We start from the raw sequence: 21,370 nt of genomic DNA, 5'->3' as shown, positions 1-21,370 counted from the left end.
GGTGCCCAGATAATGGGCCACCTTCCTTTGATTACTGATCATATTAATAATCAGAAGAGTAACAAATTATTTTTTTCCTTTTTGAGACAATCTCACTCTGTCACCCAGGCTGAAGTGCAGTGGCATGATCTTGGCTCACTGCAACCTCTGTCTCCTGGGTTCAAGCCATTCTCATGTCTCCATCTCCCAAGCGGCTGGGACTACAGGCACCCTCCACCACATTCAGCTAGTTTTTGTATTTTTAGTTGAGACGGGGTTTCACCATGTTGGCCAGGCTGGTCTTGAACTCCTGGCCTCAACCAATCCACCTGCCTTCGCCTCTCAAAGTGCTGGGATTACAGGGTTGAGCAACTGTGCCCAGCCTAGTAAGGAACTCTTCAAGAACAGCACCTCTCTGCAAATGCCAAACATTCCCCATCCCTGATATTTCTAGGCTTTTCTGGGATGGGGAGGGCAGGAGGAAGGCAGAGCAAGACTCTATGTGAAGCAGGTAGAATGGGACACTCAGCAGGGTAACAATGGCCACAGCTGGTGCTGAGGGGCTGGAAGTGTGCCAGGCACCAGGCAGGCCTCCCCTGCAGGCCCTCCCAGGGTCCCTTTGATGCCCAAGAGACCAGGAGTCTTTAGCCCCATTCCACAGATGGGGGTGCGAAGGCTCAGGGAGGTGACATTACCTGTCAATGTCACCCTGCTATTGAGTGGCAGAGTAGAGTAAGAACAAACCCAGCCCTGGCTAACAGGGCAAAACCCTATTTCTACTTAAATAATTAGCCGGGTATGGTGGCATGTGCCTGTAGTCCCAGCTATTCAGGAGGCTTGAGGCAGGAGAATTGCTTGAACCCAGGAGGCAGAGGTTGCACTGAGACAACATTGCGCCACTGTACTCCAGCCTGGGTGACAGAGTGAGACTCGATCTCAAAACAAAACAAAAATAACAAACCCAGATTTCAACAAACTCTGTCCCCCCACCGCCGGGCTCAGGTCCTTGCCACAATGTGGGGCTTGCCCTCCACCTGCCCAAGGTCCCAGCCAGGCAGTGCTAAGAGAAATGGGCCCAGGAGTGCAGCTTCCCCACCCTCAGCGTTCACAGCACTCCGGTCACCAAGGGGCCAGCAGACACCACTGCCCGCCCTGGATGGGCAGCTCCAGCCCAGAAGACAGCCCTCCTAGCGATGCCAGGACTCACGGGCCAGGGCAAGCCCAGGCAAGCACCACCCCACAGGAAGGCCCGGGCCCTCTAATGACCAGCTGGGTCCACACACCACCCACACTGCTGGGAAAGAAAGCGGCATTGGGAGGGCCTGCTGAATCACACAGCTGCCTCCACTGTGACACGCAGACACCTGGAGTCCCCATCCAGGGCCAGGGCCTAACGACTTGGGAACGGAAGCAGGGGGAGAGGCTGAGAGGAGAGGGGCCGGTGCCTGCTGCAGCCTGCCTGCCCCGGAGTCTGGAATGAGACTGCCAGGGTGGGCGTGGCTGCTTGAACGAGCAGGATGTGGTGGCAGTGATACTGCCTCGTTGTTTGGGGAGTGGGGAGTATTTGCTCACAGAAACACCAGCTTCCTCTGTGAGGAGCCGCCCTAGCCCCATCGCCCCGGGGCTTGTCTGCACCATCCAGACTCCTGCTTCTGCTTCTGAGGCAGGAAGTGTTCCCAGCTCAGTCACAGGTGTCACAGAGGTCAAACGACCCCACCGGCCCAAGGCAGGAAACCCCATCCTGTTCAGGAGTGACTCTGACCACCCGCCCCACTCTGCCCTTGGCCTGGGCGCATCTGGACATTGTTCAGCCCTTGGCTAGGTCCAGTGGGGGCAAAACAAAGTGACCAAGGTGGGACTTCGGCTTCGGTTCCTCTCTCCACTGTGTGAGTGTGGTGGGGGGAGGGCTCTGGGATTCTGAGAGGCCTACTGCAGAGCTGAGAAGAGCCTCGACTGGAGTCTCTCTTGGGCCTGGCTCGGCTGACACTGGGCCTACCCCTGTGAGGGTGACCTGTCCAGAGGGGTCACCCCCAGCTGTGCCAATTCCTCATCCTCTGCTGTGTGATTCTGGACAAGTCACTGCCCCTCTCTGATGAGGTTTTGGGGGAGATCAGGAAACAGGGTACAGGCACCAAATCCAGGGTTCAGTTCCCAAAGCTATGGGGAAGAGGAGCCCCACTCCACCAGGAGCCAGCCTGGCGGTCAGAGGCCCTGCCTGTCCCCTGCACGGTGGGCTCCCTCTCATGCAGCTCTTCCCGAGGATGAAGCGGTGAAGCCAGGACCAAGCTGTGGGCCTGGACTTTGGCGGCCTCGCTGTGGGACCTTGGACAAGCTCCTCGCCGCTTGCAGCCTGTTTCTTCACATACATGAAGGGCACAATACCACACAGGGCTGCTGGGAGAAGGCCACAGAATTATTTTAATTAAATGGGACGGGGTCTTGCTATGTTGCCCAAGCTGATCTCAAACTCCTGGCCTCAAGCAATCCTCCTGCCTCAGCTTCCAGCATAGCGGGACTATAGGTGTGCACTACCACACTGGACTAATTTTTTTTTTTTTTTTTTGAGACAGAGTCTCGCTCTGTTGCCCAGGCTAGAGTGCAGTGGCATGATCTCAGCTTACTGCAAACTTTGCCTCCCAGGTTCAGCGATTCTCTTGTCTCAGTTTCCTGAGTAGCTGGGATTACAGGCATGAACCACCATGCCTGGCTAATTTTTGTGTTTTTAGTAGAGACGGGATTTTAACATGTTGGTCAAGCTGGTCTCAAACTCCTGACCTCGTGATCCACCCACCTCAGCTTCCCAAAGTACTGAGATTACAGGCATGAGCCACTGTGCCAGGCCTCACACTAGGCTAATTAAAACAATTTTTTTAGAGATGGGGTCTTGCCATGTTGCCTATCTGGCCTTGAACCCCTGGACTTGAGTGATTCTTCCATGTCAGATTCCTAAGTAGCTAGGACTATGGGCATGAGCCACTGTACCTGCCAAGTTTAGGGAACCAAATGCTTTTATTTTTATTTTGAGATGGAGTCTCACTCTGTCACCCAGGCTGGAGTGCAGCAGCACGATCTTGGCTCTCTGCAACCTCCACCTCCTGGGTTCAAGCGATTCTCCTCCCCCAGTCTCCCAAGTAGTTAGGATTACAGATGCCCACCACCACACCCTGCTAATTTTTGTATTTTAGTAGAGACAGGGTTACATTATGTTGGTCAGGCTGGTCTCGAACTCCTGACCTCAAGCTATCTGCCCGCCTTGGCCTCCCAAAGTCCTGGGATTACAAGTGTGAGCCACTGCACCCATTCCCCAAATTTTTTTTTTTTTTTTTTTTTAAAAACAGAGTCTTACTCTGTTACCCAGGCTGGAGTGCAATGGCGTGATCTTGGCTCACTGCAACCTCTGACTCTCAGGTTCAAGTGATTCTCTGTCCTCAGCCTTCCCAGTAGCAGGATTACAGGTGTGTGCTGTCATGCCTGGCTAATTTTTTTTGTATTTTTAGTAGAGGCCGGGTTTCACTATGTTGGCCAGGCTGGTCTCGAACTCCTGACCTCAGGTGATCCACCTGCTTTGTCCTCCCAAAGTGCTGGGATTACAGGCACGACCCACCATGCCCGGCCCACAAATGCTTTTAAACTGCTTTGTGCAGAGTGGGGCACAGTCAGCCCAGGCTTGGAATAATCTTTCCTCCACCTCCTCAGCACCTAGTGAGGCCGGATTCTCTGTGAGGACAGGAGTCAACTGCATACATAAGGGCTCCATACACTCAGAGGCTCTCCCAAAGAGTGCCTGAAAGGGGACAAGGTAGGGTGGGGCGTTGCAGGGCGTGGGCCCCAGGTGTGGTGGGGAGGCCGGCAGCAGTTTCAGGTGGATGTGGGTTGGGGCTGGGGCAGGGGAGGGAACTAAAGCCAAGCAACCTGGGCCCTTCCTCTCCCCGCCCAGCCCTGAGGAATCCCCACGGAGGGGCCCAGTGCAGGGACCCACCCAGGAGCTCAGGACTGCAGAAGACCAGACACCCACAAGAGAACAGTTCCGGTTAAGAAACAGACAATCAAGGCCAAGGCCAGATTCTCCCCACAAGCCAGGAGGTGCCATTGTTTCCAGTCCATATTTTTCCCAGTTTTAGACTGTCATAAAACTCACGTAACTTAAAATTTACCATCTTGCCCATATTTAAGGGTACAGTTCAGTGGCATGAAGCACATTCACTGTTGTGCAAACATCACCACCATACATGGAACTCTGTTCATCTTGTCAAACTGAAACCCCGCACCCATTAATCACGATGCCCCTTCCCCCCATCGCCTCCTGGCACCCCGTTCCAATTCCTGTCTTTGCCTCCCTAGGGACCTCATGTAAGTGGAATCGCACAGCATTTGTCCTTTTGTGATGGGCTCTATCACTTAATATAATGTCCTCAAGGCTCACCCACGTCTAACACATATCAGAATGTCCTTTTTTTGAAGGTTGAGTAATATTCCTGGTGTCCTTTTTTTTTTTTTTTTGAGAGACAGAGTCTTGCTCTGTCGCTCAGGTTAGAGTGCAGTGGCGAGATCTCAGCTCCCCGCAACCTCTGCCTCCCAGGTTCAAGCAATTCTCCTGCCTCAGCCTCCCGAGTAGCTGGGATTATAGACGCCTGGCTGATTTTTGTATTTTTTTTTTTTTTTTTTTTTTTTAGCAGAGATAGGGTTTCACCATCTTGGCCAGGCTGGTCTTGAACTCCTGACCTCGTGATCCAACCGCCTCAGCCTCCCAAAGTGCTAGGATTACCAGCGTGAGCCACCGCACCCGGCCAATATCCATTTTTTAACCGGGAAACAGGCTCGGAGACAGAAATCCTCTGCCCAACTTCACACAGCCTGGAAGTGACAGAGGTGGCCTTCGAACCTGGATTTGCAGTGGGCCCAGACAGGCAGCACTTCCAGGGTGGGCCACTTAGATGGAGCAGATTCCACCTTAGAGCCATGCATGGGGTGTACCTAGGTGTGGTCAAAAATGCCCCAGAAGGGAAGGGAGTGTTTGAGGTGGGGGGGTGGCAGGGCTATCTCAATGTTATGGGAAGTGCCCCTGCTTACCCTCCCTGTGCTTGGCTCTCCCAGCTGGCGTTGTGTCCTGTCGGAGCTGTGGAACAGCTTCTCTCCCAGGGTCTCCTGGGAGAGAAAGGAGCTGCAAAACTGTCAAAGATGTGTCTACATTGTATAAAAAGTAGACCAAGGGGTGGGTGGGCCCAGGCCTCTGCCCAGCCTGGATTCCTCCTTCCCCCTCATCCGCCCACCCCCAGGTCAGACGGCTGGGCTGTGAGTGCAGAGCTGCTGCCACCACCAGACACCCTTTGTCCTAACTGTTCCGGCCTCCAGCTGGCAGAGAGGGAGAGGTGGTATCCAGGAGCCAGGACGCCTTCCCCTCTCAGCACCTTGGTTCCCATTGTAACATGGGGGAAGGTGCCAAATGCCCTGTGAACTCTCAGGACTGTCAAGATCACAGAAATGGGGCTTCCCAAACCACTTGTCTAAGACCCCTGGTGGGTGGAGAGAAAGCCCGCTACATGAGCTTGGAGGTAAGGGCCAGGCCAGGGCCAGCCTGGCTCTGCTACTTGTGATGCTGGACAGGTGACTTCACCTCTCTGAACCTTAGTTACCCCATCTTTGGAATGGGGCTACAGGTAGGCCCTGCCTTAGAGGGCTGCTAAAAGGCCAGGGCCTGAAATACTCAACACATGCAATGTGTCAGGGCCAGCGAGAGCCTTCGGGTGGATGTGAACAGGAAATGGAGAGCAAACTTAGCCCGGCCTGGCCTCGCCAGACCAACCCAGATTCAGGAGGCACTTGATGAGTAAATGAAATGTGCATTTGAGAGTTAAGGTTGAAAATGGAAGAAGGAAAACCATCAGAGGGCTCCAGGACACCTGGCAAAGAGACAGAGTTAGGTGGGGCCTGGTACACAGCAGGTGGACAACAAGCACTTCTTTTTAACACCCTGGTTAAAAAGAAGCTACCAGAAGCCAGATGCAGTGGCTCACAGCTGTAATCGCAGTACTTTGGGAAGCAGAGGTAGGAGGATCACTTGAGCTCAGGAGTCCGAAACCAGTCTGGGCAACATAGCAAGATCCCATCTCTACCAAAAAATTAGCAGTGCATGTAGTTCTAGGGTCTCAGGATGCTGAGGTGGGAATATTGCTTGAGCTAGGAGGTCAAGGCTACAGTGAGCTATGATTGTACTGCTGCACTCCAGCCTGGGTGACAGAGATCCTGTCTCAAAAAAAAAAAACAAAACAAAAAAGAAGCCATTAGAATGCAGTGACAGGAGCTGTGGAACAGCTTCTCTCCCAGGGTCTCTGTTTCCCTGTCTAGAAAGGAGCAGCAAAAACCGTCAAAGTTGTGTCCACGTTGTGTAAAAAGTGGACCAAGGGGTGGGTGGGCCCAGGCCTCTGCCCAGCCTTGACAGTTACAGCACCAAAATAAAACAAAATAAAAATAAAAAAGATTGCAGTGACAGGGTCGGTTCAGTGGAACGGAGTAGCTCTTCACACACTGCCATTCTGAAAAAAAGCAAGATACAAAATGATAAACAGCTGGGTGTGGTGGCTCACTCTGTAATCCTAGCACTTTGGAGGCTGAGGCGGGCAGATCACTTGAGGTCAGGAGTTCCAGACCAGCCTGGCCAACATGGTGAAACCCCACCTCTACTAAAAATTAAAAAATCAGCTGGGTATGGTGGTGCACGCCTATGATTCCAGCTACCCAGGAGGCTGAGGCAGGAGAACGGCTTGAACCCGGGAGGCAGAGGTTACAGTGAGCCAAGACTGCACTACTGCACTCCAGCCTGGGCAACAGAGCAAGACTCCATCTCAAAAATAAAAACAAAAAAAAGACTTATTGAATGATAGTAAGAGGAAATGTTCAAAGTATGTCAAATCTATTTTTTTTTTTTTTAATATGGGGTTTTACCATCATGACCAGGCTGGTCTTGAACTCCTGACCTCAGGTGATCCATCCACCTCGGGCTTCCAAAGTGCTAGGATTACAGGCGTGGGCCACTGCGCCCGACCAGTATGTCAAATCTAAAAAGTAGGTAACCCCTCTGCCATAAATTACATACACACATACCCTGAACAACCTTAGAAGTGAGATTAGACTGCTGTTTATTATCCTTTTCACCCCAAACGTATCTCTCTTCCCAAGCTGGAGTACCATGTTGCGAGCCATCACGCATACGCATAGCCTCTATTTTTTATTATAAGCATTAAGCATTTGTTACTCAAGTAATTGAGAAAAAAGATTTTTTGGCTGGGCACAGAGGTGCATGCCTGTATTTCCAGCCCTTTGGAAAGTCGAAGCAGGTGGATCACCTGTCAGGAGTTAGAGACCAGTCTGACTAACATGGTGAAATCCTGTCTCTATTAAATACAATATATTAGCTGGGCATGGTGGTGGGTGCCTGTAATCCCAGCTACTTGGAAGGCTGAAGCAGGAGAATCACTTGAACCCAGGAGGTGGAAGTTGCAATGAGCCAGGATTGTGCCATTGCACTCCAGCCTGGGCAATAAGAATGAAACTCTGTCTTGCTCTCTCACCAGGCTGGAGTGCAGTGGCACAATCCCAGCTCAGGGCAATTTCTGTCTCCCAGGTCCAAGTGATTATCCTGCCTCAGCCTCTCAAGTAGGTGGGACTACGGGCGTGTGCCACCACGCCCGGCTAATTTTTGTATTTTTAGTAGAGCCAGAGTTTCACCATGTTAGCCAGGATGGGCTTTATCTCCTGACCTCATGACCTGTCTGCCTCAGCCTCCCAAAGTGCTAGGATTACAGGTGTGAGCCACCACGCCCAGCCTGAGCCACTGCGCCCAAGATTTTTGAAAATCACTATTTCAAAGGATCAAGAATAGCTAAAACAGGCCACATGTGGTGGTTCATGCCTGTAATCCCAGCACTTTGGGAGGCTGAGGCAGGTGGATCATTTGAGGTAAGGAGTTCGAGACCAGCCTGGGCAACATGGCAAAACCCGGTCTCTACTAAACATACAAAAATTAGCCAGATGTAGTGGCAGGTGCCTGTAATCCCAGATACTGAGGAGGCTGAGGCAGGAGACGCGCTTGAAAGCAGGAGGCAGAGGTTGCAGTGAGCCAAGACAGCACCACTGCACTCCAGCCTGGGTGACAGAGGAAGACTGCCAAAAAAAAAAAAGAAAAGAAAAGATTAATATACAGAATAAACACAGAACTCCTCCTGTAAAAAAAAAGAAAAAGACAATCCAACGGGGAAATGGCAAAATACACATACAGGCAATTCACAAGGGAAAAATGCAAATGGAACTAATGTATGAAATAATTATTAGCCTTGTTAGTAATCAAGGAATGTAAATTAAAACAATATCATGTCATTTCACTCCCTCCAACTGGCAATAACTGTGAATTCCTAGAGAAGGCAGGATGCACACACTACAACCCAGCAACTTCTCTCCTGGTTATTTAGCATCTCAGAGAGCTGCTCCACACATAGTTGAGAACCACACAACCATGCTCACTGAAGAATCTCTGAAATAGCAAAAAGTCAGCAAAGAACAGGAGAAAGGATAAATTGTTCTACTCACACAATGGAATGCTTTAAATCAATTAAAGTTAATGAACTGTAGTAACATGTATCAATATGGATAAACCTCAAAAACAATGTTGATTCAAAAAAACAAGTTGTAGATGATGCATACATTATATAAGATTTTCTACAATGTATATACCCAAGTATACTGAAGATACAAAAGCATGCATGGAAAGTCTCCAAACCAAGATAATGATTGTATCTAAGGAGGTAAGAAAATGGCACTGGGGAAGGGGCTTCAACTGTGGAATATTGTACTTAAGTGCATATGCACATTTAAGTGTGGGTGTGTTTGCGTGTGTGTGTGTGTGTGTGTGTGTTTGTGTGTGTCTGAAGCAATTACTGCAAAACACTTAAGTCTGACAAAGCCGAGTTCTGGATACAGATGTATCTGTTCTAGTTTTTATGCTTTTCTTAAACCATTTAATCACACACAACTCACCGAAACCATCATGCATTCCTACCCCACAGAGCCAGCACTCTCCCAGCCTCACACCAGCGAAGGCTCAGCAGGGAGCAGCAGCTACCGCGTCTTACCAGGTTACCAGAACATCAGGGGTGGCTTCTCCTTCTACCTGCTTCTCTTCAGCCCGAGGACCCTGAAGAACTCAGAAGCATTCCCTATCTGCTCCTGCCCTGCCCCCAGGGAGATGTACAAGTGGGCATCATGTAGAACAGACACTTCACACAAGGCAGCCCAAGCAGGTGGGACAAATGGGACTAGGTTCCTGGGCACAGCCAGGGCATCCCTGTGCCTGGGGGTTAAATGAGTAACCCAGAGAGCCCCCAGCCTTCCCTTAGGCACAGGTGGATCTCAGGGAGCACAAAGAGCAAGAGATTTGCAGTCTGGGACATGTGTGTCCAAATTCAGCTCCAACATGAAATAATTCTGTGACCCCATGCAAATTGTTTAGCCTAAGGCTCTGCTTTTACAAATTTTTTTTTTTTTTTGAGACAGAGTCTCACTCCACTCTGTTGCCCAGGCTGGAGTGCGGTGGTGAGGTCTCAGCTCACTGCAACCTCCACCTCCCAAGTTCAAGCGATTCTCCTACCTCAGCCTCCCAACCTTCTACAACTTAAAATCAGGAATAACATCCCTTCCTTGTAGACGTGTAGGCAGTGACCCAAAAGATGTCTAGGAGATATTAAGCATAAAAGAATGTTGCTGAGCAGTACAAAAAATGTGTCACCTGTGAAAGAAGCCAGTTATAAAAGGCAAATGATATATGATTTCACTTATTTACATAAGTGAATAGACAGAAAACAGAAAGGATACCAGGCCTGGAGGAGTAGGAAATGGGAGTGAGCATTTAACGGGCACAGAGAGTTTCAGTTTTGCAAGATGAAAACAGTTCTGGAGCGGGGTTGGGTGGTAGTGATGGATGCACAGTATGAATGTACTTAATACCACTGGAGTGTACACTTACGAATGGCTAAGATGATACGTTTTATGTCGTGTGTATTTTACCACAATAACAAAATTAGTAAAAAAGGATAACGTCTTTTTTTTTTCTTTTTGAGACGGAGTTTCGCTGTTGTTACCCAGGCTGGAGTGCAATGGCACGATCTCGGCTCACCGCAACCTCCGCCTCCTGGGTTCAGGCAATTCTCCTGCCTCAGTCTCCCGAGTAGCTGGGACTACAGGCACACGCCACCATGCCCAGCTAATTTTTTGTATTCTTAGTAGAGACGAGGTTTCACCTTGTTGACCAAGATAGTCTCAATCTCTTGACCTCGTGATCCACCCACCTCGGCCTCCCAAAGTGCTGGGATTATAGGCATGCCCGGCCTTTTTTTTTTTTTTTTTTTTTTTTTGAGGTGGAGTCTCACTCTGTCGCCCAGGCTGGAGTACAATGGTGCAGTCTCAGGCTCACTGCAACCTCTGCCTCCCAGGTTCAAGCGATTTTCCTGCCTCAGCCTCCTGAGTACTACAATTACAGGCATGTGTTACCATGCCTGGCTAATTTTTGTATTTTTAGTAGAGACAATGTTTTGCCGTTTTGGGCAGGTTGGTCTCGAACTCCTGACCTCAAGTGATCTGCCAGCTTTGGCTTCATAAAGTGCTGGGATTACATGCGTGAGGCAACAGGCCTGGCCTGATATGTTACTGATACAATTTTTAAAAACAAGAATGACAGCTGGGCATGGTGGCTCACACTTGTAATCCCAGCACTTTGGGAGGCCAAGGCAGTGGATCACCGGAGGTCAGTAGATTGAGACCAGCCTGGCCAACATGGCAAAACCCCATCTCTACTAAAAATACAAAAAAATTAGCCAGGCATAGTAACACATGCCTGTAATCATAGCTACTCGGTGGGCTGAGGCAGGAGAATAATTTGAACCCGGGAGGCATAGGTTGTAGTGAGCCAAGACCATGCTGCATACTCCTACCTGGGCAACAGAGCAAGGCTCTGTCTCAAAAAAAAAAAAAAAAATTATATCAATAACAAACTTATTAATGTGTACAGAAAAAAACTTAGAAAGCTATACATAGCACTATATAGCGTTAAATCTACTTGTGGTAAGATTGTAGAAGGCTGTCTACACTATATGTTCTTCTATTATTTAAATCTGGTAAATCTAGTTTTTCCAAGAAAAACTACTTGGAAATAAATCAGAAGACCTTCCTCACTGTGTGGTTTCTCAGGATAATAAAATAATTTATAAGTCGGGTGCAGTGGCTCAGGCCTGTAATCCCAGAACTTTGGGAGGCCAAGGTGGGCAGATCACCTGAGGTCGGGAGTTTGAGACCAGCCTGACCAACATGGAGAAACCCCATCTCTATTTAAAAAAAAAAACAACATAGAAAATTAGCCAGGCGTGGTGGCACATGCCTGTAATCCCAACTACTAGGGAGGCTGAGGCAGGAAAATCACTTGAACCCGGGAAGTGGAGGTTGCGGTGAGCTGAGATCAGCCATTGCACTCCAGCCAGGGCAACAAGAGTGAAACTCTGTCTCAAAAAAAAAAAAAAAAAAAAAGAATTTATAAGGTCAGGTGCTCATGTCCGTAATCCCAGACTTTGGGAAGCCAAGGTGGGCGGATCACAAGGTCAGGAGCTCGAGACCGGCCTGGCCAATATGGTAAAACCCCATCTCTACTAAAAATACAAAACTTAGCCAGGCATGGTGGCAGGCGCCTGTAGTCCCAGCTACTAGGGAGGCCGAGGTAGGAGAATGCTTGAACCCAGGAGGCAGAGATTGCAGTGAGCAGAAGTTGCACCACTGCACTCCAGCCTGGGTGACAGAGCAAGACTCCATCTCAAAAAAAAAAAAAAAAAAAGAATTTATGAGTAGCTGCCATCCATATATTAAAAACAGGTCAGCCCCATTCTCCCTGCCATACCCCTTAACACGCATGCTCAGCAGCTTGTGGTCTTCATCTCCTGGGAACAGAGCAGGGAGGAGCTCCGCCCTGGAGTTGGGCAACTCTAATGCCAACCCAACCACTGCCTCACTGGGGCCTCAGAGCCTTTGTGTCTTCCACCGCAAGATGGAAATATTACAGCCTAAAATGGGTTACAGCTGTGAAATGGGTTATCGTGAGAATTAAAAATAAGATAAGGCATCATGTGTCAATACAGCACCCGGCACAGAGGCTGCCATTCCACAGTCCCACCTGCCATCACAGACAACCTTCCCAGAATTCAGTGGGGACTCACCTGGGTGAGGGCTGAGCCTCAAGCACCACTATCTCTGAGCAGGGGCCAGACCACTCAGAGACCCCCACCAGGATTCCTGGGACTCGCAGAACCTCCAACACCTGGAGACCCTCCCAGGACCCCAGGGTGGCAGAGTGGGCCATCTGCTCTCAGAGCTAGTCCTTAGGTTCAGCCCCAGTCCACATCCCCTGGATGTTTCTTGCAGACAGGGAAGGGAGTCAAGAAATGACAAGCTGTCCCGTCTGTCCCAGAGGGAGACCCCCAGCACATTCCAGACCCCATGTGGGCCCACGGGGACTTGGCGTGGCTTCCACACCTGGGTGGCAGGCAGGCGGGCTGTGCGTAAACAGGGCATAGAGAGCCTTTTGTGAAAGCACAAACAAGGCCAGGCCAGGAAAACTTCCCAGGCAAGAGGGGAGGCGGGAGGCTGGCACCACTCCTGTACTGGGGATGGGAAGGCTGGCCTCCAGTGCTCTCCCAGGGAACGTGAAGGGGCCACTCTCGACGGGCCCTGTCCCTGGAGGGTTCTAAGCCTGTGAACCCAGTCCATGGGTTGTGTGCTTCCTCTGTCCCAGAGCTGGAGGCGGAGAAGAGGTCTCAGACTTGTCTGGCACACACAGCCTCCACCCTCCCCAGGGCAGGCACTGCCCTGGAGGCCCCCACACCCAGCTGGGGTGAGTCAGAGGCTGCTGGCTGGGGGTGCTGCCTGCCTTGGGACACACCCTCACTTCCTGGGGAGAGGAAGAGGGGAGACGCCAGGGCTGGAGGGGGAGGGGAGCATGGGTCCGTTCCATGCTCTCACCTGGGCTGGGCTCCCAAACAGGTTCGTCCTCAACCTGATGACTATGTGCCTAAGTGATTAAAAAACAAACAAAAAAAAAACAACAAAAAAGAAAAGAAACAACAGGTTCATCCTCACGCCAACTCACAAGGGCATGGCCCGCCTTCTAGGGAGAAGGGCAACAGGCGAGGGACACCCAGCTGGGCTTCCCCCAGCAGCTCCAGAGCCAAGCACAGAGAGGCAGCAGGTAGGACTGGAGGTGTAGCCTCAGGACCTGCCCTCGCCCTGCTAGGCTGAAGCAGGAGCACCCAGTTACTGAATGTCAACTAAGTGCCCATCACATCCTTGCCCCATCTCCCAACCTTCATGCAAACCAGCAAGGTGGCACCCACCTCACCACCATGAGACCATGGGAAAGTCCCTTCATCTCACTGGGTTCTGGTTTCCTCTTCTGTAAACTGGGCTGAAGAGTCTATTCCTCGGAGGATTGTGATGACGACAGAATGAGGCAGTCCATGTAAAGCTTTTGGACTAGTGCCTGTCACACAGTAAGGCTCTGGAACGTTCGCTGCGGTTATTATCATGGTAGAATTTATCAGTTCTTTTACAGGTGTGATGTCTGAGGCCCAGAGAACTTCAGTAACCTGCCTAAGGCCACACAGCTAGAAAGGGCTGGGAAGATGTACCCTAAGCTTGACTTTTCATTGTGCCAACCTGCCTCAAAGGCAAGTGAGCCTCCTGGACCCCCCTGGGACCCAGGTCCTTGAAGATACTTCTTGAGATAAGACCTCTTTTCCTTAGGGGTACATGGAAAGTGGGGCTCTACAGGGAACTCCATCAGGCCACACTCAGATGCCTCTGGTCTCACAAGTACCGCTATAAGGAAGCTCTGGAAGGGGGCCCAGCTCTGGGTTTAGGGCCAGAAGGCAATGTTGGGTCTGAACCCTGGGGCCAGAAGGGCCTGGAAGGCAGGCCATTTTATTTTTTTTGAGACAGGATCTTGCTCTTTTGCCCAGGCTGGAAGCTCAATGGTGCAAACACGGCTCACTGCAACCTTGAACTCTTGGGCTCAAGCGATCCTCTAGTCTCAGCCTCTAAGTAGCTGGAACTACAGGCTCATGCTACCACATTTAACTACTTTTCTTTTTTGAGATGGAGTCTCACTCTGTCACCCAGGCTGGAGTGCAGTGGCACAATCTGGGCTCACTGCAACCTCTACTTCCCAGGTTCAAGTGATTCTTCTGCCTCAGCCTCCTGAGTAGCTGGGATTATAGGCGTGTGCCACCACACCCAGCTGATTTTTGTATTTTTTAGTAGAGACAGGGCTTCACTATGTTGGCCAGGCTGGTTTTGAATTCCTGACCTCAGGTGATCCATCTGCCTTGGCCTCCCAAAGTGCTGGGATTACAGGTGTGAGCCACTGCACCCAGACTAATTTTTTTTTTCTTTTTTTTTTTTTGAGATGAGAGTCTCACTCTGTCACTTAGGCTGGAGTGCAGTGGCACAATCTCTGCTCACTGTAACTTCCACCTCCCAGGTTCAAGCAATTCTCCTGCCTCAGCCTCCCAAGCAGCTGGGACTACAGGCACATGCCACCACACCCGGCTAATTTTTTTTTTTTTTTTTAGTAGAGATAGGGTTTCACCATGTTAGCCAGAATGGTCTTGATCTCCTGACCTTGTGATCCACACGCTTCTGCCTCCCAAAGTGCTGGGATTACAGCCATGAGCCACTGTGCCTGGCCATTTTTAAAAATTTTAGTAGAGACAGGTCGCTATATTGCCAGGGTGGTCTCAAACTCCTGGGCTCAAGCAATCCTCCCACTTCAGCCTCCCAAAGTGCTGGGATTACAGGTGGGAACGCCTCATCCAGCCAACAAACACTCATACTTACACATGGAGTCACAGCCACACACAGTTTGCAGGTCTTAACCTGTTACGAAAACCAGCACTGCCTTCCTAGACAGGTTATAAAGTGTGGCCACCAGCACCCCAGAGAGGCAGCAGACGCATCTTCTGCTGAGATCCCAGGGGACTGGGCACTGGCCACGCCCTAGGCAGGCCAGGGGGCCTGGGGGGGTCTGACAGAGGGTGAGCTGCCTGGTGCCCCACTCTCTGGGCTGGAAGGGGGCTGTCCGCAGGGATCCTGACCCATGGAGCCAGCTAGGAGATTCAAGGTGTCCCTGCAGGGCCAGGATTCCTGCTCGCCGCCCCCGCTGCTGGTCAGTGCATTTGTCATACTGCCCGTCAGAGGGCGTGGGTTTGGCAGCTGCACTGAGGGCACCCAGGTGGCATGTGAAAGCTGTGGAATTTTACAGCCACTTTTACTCTGGTGGAACGTCGCTCTAGGCGTGAGGCTTAGATTGCAGCAAGCAATTTAATTTTGAGGTTTTAAGCCCTCAAGAGCCGTTTAGATGTAGACGAACTTGCTGCAAGATGCAAGACGCAACAGAAACGCATCTATCTGGAAGACAGCAGGGAACATTCGTGGCCTGAAGTAAAAGCCCTTCTAAAAACCTCAGCCCCGCATGTCCTTAAGGAGGAAGGTTAAGCCCCTCGCCTTCCCAACACAAACACTCACACACACACTCTTATACACTCACACTCACACATACTCACACACAGTGAAGCCACTAAAAAGCCACTGTCCAGCCCCGGTCCTGTGGGGAGCTCAGCCCTGCTTCCACACCAAGGGCATGAGTTCTGCAGGAGATGACAGGGACTAAGGAGAAAGAATGGCCTCTGGTCAGTGTTTTTCAGCGTGGTTTGTAGCCCACCAGCCTCCCAACTGCTGGGGAAGCTTCTTTAAAGTGCAGATTCCTGGGCCCAACCTTCCAGGGCAGACTCTGCAGGTCTGCAGTGGTGGGCTCAGGGGAACAGCATTTTACTTTATTTTATTTTTATTAATTTATTTTCTTGAGATGGATTTTCGCTCGTTACCCAGGCTGGAGTGCAATGGCGCGATCTCGGCTCACCGCAACCTCCACCTCCCAGGTTCAAGCAATTCTCCTGCCTCAGCCTCCCGAGTAGCTGGGACTACAGGCGCACGCCACCATGCCCAGCTAATTTTTGTATTTTTAGTAGAGACGGGGTTTCACCATGTTGACCAGGATGGTCTCGATCTCTTGACCTCGTGATCCACCCGCCTCGGCCTCCCAAAAGTGCTGGGATCATAAGCGTGAGCCACCGCGCTCGGCTGGGAGCAGCATTTTAAATAAGCTCCCAGGTGACTCTGAGGGCCCCCAGAAGACTGGGAACTTGAGAAAAGGAAGCAACGGAGGGTGACGTAGAAAGAGCCCTGGTTGCCAATCCATACCAACCTGGGTTCAAGTGCTGGCTTTGCCACATGAACATTGTATAACTTTGGGCCAGAGACTTCGTCCCTCTGGGCCTTGGACTAAAAAATGGTACAGTGACCTCACACACAAGGCTGTGGTGAAGGCAAGATGGGCAAACGTGTCCAGTGTCCCAGCACGCCGCCTGGTACTGAGACATGGTGTGGAGGATGACCACAGGCTGTGAAGGTGCTACTGCGGGAAGGGGGAGCAGAGCACCATCTGTGAAGGGGCCAGCTCTGTGGCTCTCATGCAGCATGTGGGAGAGAAAAGAGACTCCTGGGAAAGAACAGAGGAAGTGACATGGGGGAGGTACAGCAACAGGACAGTGCACCTGAAAAGCACAGTTGACATGTCAGGAGCTCCAGCACAGACCTCACTCCCAGCGCAATCCTGCCAGATGCTCTCGCAGCCCTACAAAACAAGGCTGCCATACCTGTACAGTCACCTTGCCCAAACCCTTCCGGAGGTCAGCTATGTCCCAAAAGAGCATCTTTGGACCCAGGGGGCAGGGTGGACCCTCCTCCTGCTCCTCACCTGCCCACTGTCAGGGGTAAAACTTGAAAGGAGCATTCCAAAAAGACCACAACCAAGGCTTCCTCCAGGTACAGAAAGGGTAACTGAGTTAGGTCTGTTTGTTCCTGAGGGATCAGGAAGGGCTGAACTCAGGAGAACACAATGGCTCAGACTCAATTTGACTCAGCTCAACTCGTGTATGTGTCCCTAACCCAGATGGAGGGTGGAGGCCAAAGCCCCTCATGTGACCCATGTGGTTCACTCCACACCATCCCTGGCAAGGAGGAGGAATTATGATCTGACAAGCAGGACCTGCTGCTTCCTGCTCAGCGCTGCCCAGCATGAAAGGCTACAGCTCAGGCCTCCCCTCTCCAGGGGACAGTGTTCCTCAAAACCAACAGGAAACTCCTACAGGGCAGAGCCAGGAGTTGGCTGACTTTGTCCCATAAACAGGAGAGTTGACACAATCACACACCAGGTATTTCCCACCTCCCTCCACTGCTATAAATGCCCAAACAGCTCAAAACACCCAGCGTGTGATGGGGAGGGGCCCAGGGGCTCAAGGGTGCGCATTCTGCCAGGACCACACACAGCTCTGTCTACCTCTCACATGGGAAAGAGATCCAGGGGATATGGTTAAATGAAACAAAAGCGAGCTGAGAATCAGCAACTCATACATGACCAGATTTTTATAAAAATAAGCAAATGGTAATAACATGTAGAAGAATGTACCCCTTCCCATTCACACCTCTGAAGATGGGTATCAGGGGAGACTCATTTCCTAAATAACATTAAAAAGCCAAACAGGCCTGGCTCACACCAGTAATCCCAGCACTTTGGGAGGCTCAGGTAGGAGGATCTCATGAGCCCAGGAGTTTGAGACCAGCCTGGGCGATGTAGAGAGGCTCAATCTCTATAATAAATAAATATTAGCTGGGCGCAGTGGTGCACGCCTGTAGTCCCAGCTACTTGGGAGGCTGAGGCAGGAGGATCGCTGAAGCCTCGAAGATCCTGCAATGAGTCATGATGGTGCCACTGCACTCCAGCCTGGGCAACAGAGTGAGACCCTGTTCCCCAGAAATATCCAAAAGTATAAAAACATATGATGAATATACAACTATGTTGGTAATTACAAAAAAAAAAACTTACTATTCCTTTTTTTTTTTTTTAAAGATGGGGTTTCTCCATGATGGCCAGGCTGTTCTTGAACTCCTGACCTCAGATGATCCACCCACCTCAGCCTCCCAAAGTGCTAGGATTACAGGCATGAGCCACCACACCCGGCCACTATTTCTTTTAAAATCCAGGCTGGGAGAGCCAGGCCTTCCTTCACACAAAAAAACTGAGGGGAGAGGCAAGACCTCAGGGCAGAGAACAAAGGACCCTGGCCCAGGATTCCAGGGTCTGGATTCAAGCCGAATGTCCTTGCCTTCTTTACAGATGAGTCTGGGCAAGTTGTTTCCCCACTCTGATCCTCAGTTTCCTCATCTGTAGTAGAGATAATGGCCACTGCCAAAGCACCCTCCAATGGTCAAATGAGATCACTGACCTGAGTGTTTTACAAATTATACAGCTGTCTATACACACACCACCTAGGACTGGGGACCGCCTTCCAGGACATGCGCTCTGCCAAACGCCTGCTCTACGTCAACATATTTAATCCTCCAAATGTCCTAAAGGGAGGTAAGTGCTAAGATTAACTTTTTTTTTTTTGAGACTGAGTTTTACTCTTATTGCCCAGGCTGGAGTACAGTGCTGCAATCTCAGCTCACCACAGCCTCCGCCTCCTGGGTTTAAGTGATTCTCCTACTTCAGCCTCCTGAGTAGCTGGGATTACAGGCATGTACCACCATGCCTGACTAATTTTGTATTTTTAGTAGAGCTGGGGTTTCTCCATGTTGGTCAGGCTGGTCTCCAACTCCCGACTTCAGGTGATTCACCCACCTTGGTTTACAGGCGTGTACCACCATGCCCGGCCAAGATTATCTTTTTTATAGAATGAGGAAACTGGCTGGTTGCAGTGGCTCACACCTGTAATCCCAGCACTTTGGGAGGCTGAGGCGGGTGGATCATCTGAGGTCGGGAGTTTGAGACCAGCCTGGCCAATATGCTGAAACGCTGCCTCTACTTAAAATACAAAAATTAGCCAGGCGTGGTGGTGGGCACCTGTAGTCCCTGCTACTTGGGAGGCTGAGGCAGGAGGATCGCTTGAACCCAGGAAGCAAAGGTGGCAATGAGCCAAGATCACACCACTGCACTCCAGCCTGGGAGACAAAGCAAGACTCTATCTCAAAAAAAAAAAAAAAAAAGAATGAGGAAACCAAGACTCAGAGAGGTACGACTGGCCCACAGTCACTCAGCAAACACATGACAGGCAAGACTCAAACCCAGGTCTGACAGCAGTTCCTAACCAGTGCACCCTCCTGCCTCTGGGAACTGTTTTCCAAAGCACAGGCCAAGAAATCCCAGTCCCCAAAGATGTCTATATGATCAAATAAGTGTGGGGAAACATGACTCGCTAGTTCCCTTATCATGGTCAAGCTCAATCCATTCAAGGCTCTGGTAAGTCCTGTGGCAAGGATCACAAGAAGTCTTTGTTTCCCAGAATTACCAAACCTCTGTGACCAAAGAAACTGGTGTCTCACAGAACACACTTAGGAAATGTGGTCCACACTTTTTGGGAAACGTGGTCATGAGGCTGCATTAGCAACCCGGACTGATAAGATCTGGGGTGAGGGAGACAAAACAGAGGTTTGCAATGAAACAACTCAGCATTCAATGAGTGCAGCAAGCAGACATTACTCAGCGGGAGAAGGAGAAAGAGGGCAATTCTGCTGTCTGCCACTCTGCCCTGTACCCACAGCAAGAAGAGCAAAGGACTGTGGGAACGGAGATGTTGCCCTTTGCTCCCAAGGCTGGGAAGGGCACTTGACCGGAGCTGGAGCTGGCCTGGAAGGAGCAGGGCCCAGTCCTTACCCCAGGGACGGCTCTGCTATCTGCGCGTCGGCTGTCGGTGCTGAGGCTGGCCCGCGTCGGCCTGGGCAGGGTCCTGGCATTCCTTCTGCTCCATGGACGCTGCCTCCCTGTAAGGAAGCGAGAGCTGCCGTCAGCAGGCACATGTGTGACTGTTGCAGTTACCTGCTGCACTGCCAGCACTTGCTGAGAGCCTGCTTGGTACCAGGCCCTTGGCTGGGCTCTGGGGTGACAAAAGAGGATTTTTTTGAGACAAGAGTCACACGCTGGAGTGTAGTGGTGCAACCTTGATTCACTGCAACCTCTGTCTCCCGGGTCCAAGTGATTCTCCTGCCTCAGCCTCCCGAGTAGATGGGATTTCAGGCATGCACCATGAGGCCCCACTAATTTTTTTCTTTTTAGTAGAGACGGGGTTTCACCACATTGGCCAGGCTGCTCTCAAACTCCTGATCTCCAGCAATCTGCCTGCCTCGGCCTCCCAAAATGCTGGGCTTACAGATGTGAGCCACCGCGCCCGGCAAACAAAAAACGTTCTGACAGAGCAGCTCCCTCCAGAACCTGGTCTACTGAGGAGGTGCCAAGTCAGCAGTGATAGTCTCAGAGCTCAGGGAAGCCAGGGGAAGCACTAGACCCCGACTAGCAGGGTCAGAGAAGGCTTTCTGGAGGAGTTGTCTGAGTTGACTCCTAAGAGTAGGAGCTGGAAAAAGCATTCCAGGCAGGAGAAACAGCACGTTTACCTGGAGGAGAGAGGATATGGCATCCGGAGAAGGCTTTGGGGCTTGGCATGACTAGATCCAGAGCCAGAGGGAGGAAGTGGCAAGAGATGAGCCACAGTGGGGTGGCTGGGACAAGCTGAGACCAACCTCTGCCCAGATTCCAACTCAAACACCAAATCCACCCATCATCTCTGACAGCCAGCCAGCCTCCAATGAGCATCTACTCCATACGTGCCAGGCACTTTGTGCAGAACAGTGTGTGTGAGTGTCAAGGTGGGGAGAGAGGTATGATCACTACAACATAGGTATCAGGAGCCAGGAGCCGAGAGAGTGGCCCAGCCACCGGAGAGGGCCAAAGCATCGGCAGGAGTTACCCAGGAATGAGGAAGGCAGGGGCACACAAAGACACCTGGACCAATCTAGGAGGGATAGCTGTGTTTCCGTCATTTCTACCATTGGGTGTTTACTACACTGACTGAGTTCCAGGCCCTGTCCTGGGGGGACAGATGTGGAAGATGGTCTCTGCCACCACGTGAGGTAGGTCAATAACCCCTCAATTCCACACAAGGTGGTGGTAACTAGGTAGTAAAGCACCTACAGCTATCTAGGCACAGAGGCCATCCAAGCCAATCTCTGCCTCACTCTACCCTCCGTGTCAAGGATGAGGCACCCACTGAGGCTCGGCAGTCCAATCACCTGCCCATGGCAGAGCCAGGTCCAGAATTTGAGCCCCTGGACTCTCTGTCACTGATTATTCTAGTCCCTCCTCTTCCAGGAAGCATACCCTGACCATCCCCTACATAACCACCTAGAGCTAATTCCT

At 51.0% G+C, this 21,370-nt stretch overlaps 1 protein-coding gene across 2 annotated transcripts in view; it reads right to left on the bottom strand.

Moving 5' to 3' along the window:
* The window catches only part of LRRC8A (leucine rich repeat containing 8 VRAC subunit A), a 38,828-nt gene that overhangs the window by 15,349 nt on the left and 2,109 nt on the right, over nucleotides 1-21,370 (bottom strand). Inside the window, exon 2 of one of the 2 annotated variants that reach the window (XM_002806531.6) lies at nucleotides 19,835-19,941. The gene's annotated coding sequence lies outside the window, so the exon portion shown is untranslated. Of the gene's footprint in view, nucleotides 1-5,049; nucleotides 5,145-19,834; nucleotides 19,942-21,370 lie in introns of those variants that run through there. The other variant, XM_035259728.3, reaches the window with a different exon arrangement.

Source organism: Callithrix jacchus, chromosome 1 (assembly GCF_049354715.1).
Source record: "Callithrix jacchus isolate 240 chromosome 1, calJac240_pri, whole genome shotgun sequence".
In the NCBI taxonomy this organism is placed as follows: domain Eukaryota; kingdom Metazoa; phylum Chordata; class Mammalia; order Primates; family Cebidae; genus Callithrix; species Callithrix jacchus.
This window is presented reverse-complemented; position numbering and strand designations above follow the sequence as displayed.